General features: G+C 35.2%; 1 pseudogene; it reads left to right on the plus strand.

The window, feature by feature from the left end:
• The first annotated feature begins 4394 nt into the window (after positions 1–4394).
• Positions 4395–5338, plus strand: LOC103540818 (olfactory receptor 13D1-like; annotated as a pseudogene).
• The last annotated feature ends 407 nt before the right edge of the window (positions 5339–5745 follow it).

A 5745-nucleotide genomic window follows, 5' to 3' on the forward strand; every position in this document is an offset into this window, starting at 1 on the left:
TAGAAAAATAAGGGGTCGCCCGGTGGTGCAGCAGTGAAGTTCAAATGTTCAGCTTCTGGGCAGCATTCGCTGGTTCGGATCCTGGGTGCGGACATGGCACCACTTGGCAAAAGCCATGCTGTGGTAGGCGTCCCACATATAAAGTGGAGGAAGATGGGCATGGATGTTAGCTCAGGGCCAGTCTACCTCAGCAAAAAGAGGAGGATTGGCAGTAGTTAGCTCAGGGCTAATCTTCCTAAAAAAAAAAAAAGAAAAGAAATTAAAAAATATGTAACGGTAAGCAGAAGTAATTATGACTGAGTGTTAGTCTGAGCCTCAGGCAGCTAAGCAAGGGAAAAAATATTCTCATTTATATAATAAATCAGGTAACACTACCCTGGACCTTAAGTCTCCAACTGCACCCAAAAGGAATTTGGGGCATATTTCTCATTTGAATTCATTATTGTGGATAATGTCTTCACAAGTGGAAGACAATCTATGTCTCCAGTTTTTTCAAAAGAGGTAAACACATTTTTACATGTATGTTTATCATACGAATCCTTGATGAAAGTTTAGTGCATCATATTCAATTGTGGCTTTATGAAAAATTTTACAAACTAGTAGACATAGTAATACAGTAGTACAAATGGGGGTCTAGGAATCATAAAGATAAGGGTTTAAATCATAGTTCTAGTATTTACCAACTATAAGATATTGAAAATGGTACTTAAACCTTTGAAATTTCATATTAATTTTCTTATAGGTAAAAAACTCATAGTAACATTTGGGTTATTTTGATGATTAAATGATTAAAATTATATGAAGTACCTAATACATAGTAGGATACTAGGACCACACATGTTGTCAATAACTCTTCTCATAGTGGGCTAAAATAATACATCTTTCCTCATAGTAGATTGAAGATTAGATTTTATAAAATCTATCAATCTTTCAATCTATCAACCAAGCGGATTGCTCTTTGTACAAATCAATTGTCTTAATCGATCTTTTAAAAGAGCTGGAGAGGATATAGGATTATTTCCTCTAGTGAGAATTTAGAGAACAGATGCCTTGTGTTTTTCATTGAAAAACCTTAATACTTTAAGTACTAAGTACTTAGTGCTTTAAATACTTTATATTAGATCTTCAAGTAGCTAAGTTAATAAAACAAAACAAAGCCCAATACTATAGAAAGTTAAAGAGCTTCACTTCTGGCTTGGATAAAAAGTGATTTTTAAGTAAAGAAGTAACAGATTTTCCTTAGGTCTGTTAAAACATGAAAATAGTACCCAGATGAAGTCTCGGAGCATTGAGCCATAGAGTATTTATTTCTTATAAAAGACCAGGAGTTGGAAGACAGGAATTAGAGGATGACTAGGATTCAGGCCAGTTTAGAGTGTTAAAAAATAAGACTTTCATCTTCTGGTGACAATTCTGTTCTAGGCATCAATGGTTTGCAATCTCTTTCGAGACCATATGATTAAGTCAAGAACTCAAGTTCTTTATCTTGGTGTACCTCCTGAAAACAATAAACACTGTGACCTGGAAGCTTTTGAGAATAGGTATTATAAGTGTTCTAGGTCCATCAGAAATAGTGGGTTCCTATGGATAACTGACAGGCACACCAGTACAACTCAGCCTCGGTGTGTGGTCTCTAGACACCTAATACAATCGCTCTCCTATTTAAATTGTTTTCCCATTTCTTACTCTGAATTAATCTTCCTAACATAATTGGACACCTACTTCAGGGATTTTCTCTTTTTTTACTGTGGTTTTTGCTTTATGCATAGTTATTTTAGAATTTGGGTAATTCAGAAAAGTAGAAAAAAGGTCTCTAAGATAATCATTAATGTTTTGGATATTTCATTCCATTATTTCTATTCTGCCTAGGTTTTATTCTTTTGGTTTTGCAAACAATGTGGCAACTATTATTTTTTTTTGCCTTCACTTAAGCATTTTAAGATAATTTAAAAATCATTCTTATGTTAATACAAATTCCTCACAAATGCGATGTTAATAGGTGCAAAATGGCCCATCAAGTTAATGTGCTGTGATTATTTAACAATTTCCCTAGAATTAGCCAAGAATGAAATACTGTTTTAAAAGATAATATCCAGTAATGACAGAGATCTAGTAATTATAGAATTATCCAATATACAGGTACACTGGAAAGTATTTATTAAAAACTATGAAGAATCTTAAAATCTTCATTCCCTTATTCCCAGATTCTTGGAATCCATTTACAGAAAGTAAACTTAAATGGAGAAAAAAATTCCAGGCACAACACTGTTTAATAGAGAGTTTGTTGATTGTTCCTTGAAAGTTACACCAGCATTGCAAGAGTAATGAAAATAATTTCCTCTATACTGTCCATTATCCATTTTTTCCCCATTTGAAAGCATTAAAGCAGATTGGTGGTTTCTGCTATAAATTTTTATAACTGAATTTTTTTTTGCAGCATCTATCTCAGATCTGTTAAAATACCAAATGCACATCATAATTATTCTCTGGAAGAAATTTCCAAATAGGAATCAGCTTTTAGGAGATGTTCCTAGAAAAGAAAAGAAAAGGAGTTTGACCTGATTCACATCATCCCTGCAAAAACTTCATCAGAGACCCTGGACAACTGACGCTCCTTCAAAGCCTCTATCAGAATGTTATTCCCAGATTGAGTAGGGTGATATGTGCCCCTACAGTCAATCAAATTCCAAATCTTAATACCAAGTAGAAGTATATCCTGGCCTACCCACCTCTTCCTACCCTCTTTGGAATGTATGCCTACAAAGTAGGATGAAGCTTGAATTGGAAGAGAGTCCTCATCTCCATAACCAACAGATATATACATATATATATTCTATTATGCTAATTAAATTGTCTCGCCATTGTAAACTGAAGTTTCATAGAAAGTAACAGAAGCCGTTGACCAATAACTGTGACAGAGAGAAATGGCAAATCCTACACCAGAAGCACAGCCATTGTTTGAAAATACTAAGTAGAAACTCATCCATTGGATCAATCATTTTTTCCTCTAGAAATACCTTAAGGCTGGGTAGAATACCATGAGAATGGAGAGGTATATTCAGAATTATGTTCTTTGATTTACTTACTATAAAGAAGATTAACTACTAATATTTACTCCACATTTTTTCAAAGTAAACCTGTTTGCTCCATGCTCCACTAAGATGCTTGAACTGACTTTAAATTCTCTTTTTTTGGAAAATATTGACCCAAATTGCAAATTAAACAATTTGAAAAGGAATGACTTTCATATAGATAGAAATAAAAAGCAGGCTCTTCTGTATGTAATTTGGACACGAATATCTAAAATCTAAACACAAAACTATTGTAATATACTTAAACAGAGGTCTCACCTCCAAGTCTCAGCAGAATGTTCAGTTTTGCACTGTCTATTGTTCAATTACTATCCTACACACAATGGAAGAACCAATGGCACTCTCCAATTTTATCTGAGAGAGATGGTCTAAAAGGCGTTGCTATTCACATGTGTTCTGTAGATAAACAGCATCCAGGAACACTGGAATAATGCAGCTCTTATAAACCACTTCAGATCCACTGATTCAGAATCTTTTACAAAGATTCTCCAGGTGATACATATGCATACTAAAATTTGGGAGCACTCCATGAGATGGATGGTTCTCTTCCTCAGTTGCACATTAGAAGTGCCTGGATGGTATTATTAAAAAACGATGCCTGATGCCCATTCCTTAGACAAAATGCATAATTTTGGGAGAGCAATAAGCATGTAGTCTTAAAAAATGGGGGATTTAAAGTCAGAAAATGCACATTGGAATAGTAGTTCGTTCACCTACTGTGTTTTTATACATATTTTACCTCTATGAAATTCATCTTACTCAGAGAATTATAGAGAATATAAAATCAATAATATGTGTGAACATATTTGTAAATTGTAAAACCCTAAATCAATGATATTGTTAATGATGGGCATGGTATAAAATCAAATAAATAGATGTTTGGTTTTTTAACAGATTAAGCATTGTCTCTCCAAAACAATGAGACTCAAAGTGGTCTGTGGGTCAACTGAATGGGAAATTACAGATGCTTGTTAAAAATGCAAATAGTTTTTCCCTGCCCCAGAACTTGAGCATCACAACCTCAGGAAATGGAATACGGAAGATCATATTTAATAAGCCACCAATGTAATTATTACTTGTCTTCTAATAATAATAATTATTATTATTATCTCCTGCCTCACGAGCTAGAAGAGTAACTTCAAAAGCTAAACTCACAGTGGTGACCACCACTCCAACTAGTGCTGACATGCTTGTTGCCCCTCCTACTCCAGTCATCCCCCTCTTCATATGATAATACTGTATGTACTCCTTACATTCACATCCAATTTTCTCTTCTGAATTACTCCAGATATGAAAACATAAATGGAAAGGACCAATTGGACAGAGATTGAGTTCATTCTGCAGGGACTTTCTGAGTACGCAAGAGCTGAAAAGCTCCTTTTTGCAATGTGTTTGGTGACGTACCTGGTGACCCTCCTAGGGAATAGCACCTTGATCATCCTAACTCTCCTGGATTCCCACCTCCACATACTCACATACATTTTCTTTGGTAATCTTTCCTTCCTAGATATTTGGTACACATCCTCCTCTATCCCCACGACACTGATACACTTTCTATCCAAAAAAAAGAAAATACATCTCCACTAGATGTGTTGTTCAGATGTCTGTGTCCTACGCAATGGGGTCCACAGAGTGTGTGCTCCGAGCAGTGGTAACATATGACCATTACGTGGCCATCTGCAACCCTCTGAGATACCTCATCATCATGAGCAGGGCCCTTTGTATTCAGATGGCAGCTCTCTCCTGGGGATTGGGCTTTCTCAACTCATTAACAAAAACTATTCTCGGAGTACGGTTGCCTTTCTGTGGGAAAAAAAAATGTCATTAATCATTTTGTTTGTGAAATATTGGCCTTTGTCAAGCTGGCTTGTACAGATATTTCCTTGAATGAGATTACTATAATGCTGCGTAGTGTAATATTTTTGTTTTCTCCATTACTGTTGATTTGTATCTCCTACATTTTCATCCTTTCCACTGTCCTAAGAATCAATTCAGCAGAAGGGAGAAAAAAGGCCTTTTCCACCTGCTCAGCCCATGTAACAGTGGTGATTATGTTCTATGAGACAATCCGCTTCATGTATCTGAAGCCAAAGTCCAAAGACTCTGCTTTCGAAAAACTGATTACCCTGTTCTATGGAGTAGTCACACCCGTGCTCAATCCTATGGTCTACAGCCTGAGGAATACGAAGGTGTATGCAGCTATGAGAAAATTGATGACTAGACACTGGTTCTGGAGGAAAAGATAGAAACTTACATCTTGGAGTTCATGCACAAAATAAGATCATATTTTGGAGGCAAAGTTTTTAATATAAAGAGAACAAAAGAAATAAAAGTGATACATAGAATCACAGAGTTTAAGAGTTAGAGAGAAACTTCCACATACTAATCTAACTTTATCTTTTTTGAAATTGACTGTTATGAAAATGTAAAGACAGCTAGACTAAGAAGTGAGAGTAAACTTTTAGAAATAAAAAAATTGAAGTTATGCTTTTCCAAGAAAGTCCAGTTCATATGTCTACTTAAGTATTTTTCAGTTCCCTTTTTGAGAGAACTATTTGAGTTTGTGTTTTTCTGTTTGCTTATTATTGATTTTTTTTTTTCACCCAGGAACTTGAGCTGGCCTCAACCTTATTTTCAGGTACATATTTCCCCT

The sequence above is a fragment of the Equus przewalskii genome, chromosome 26 (assembly GCF_037783145.1).
Source record: "Equus przewalskii isolate Varuska chromosome 26, EquPr2, whole genome shotgun sequence".
Lineage (NCBI taxonomy): Eukaryota > Metazoa > Chordata > Mammalia > Perissodactyla > Equidae > Equus > Equus przewalskii.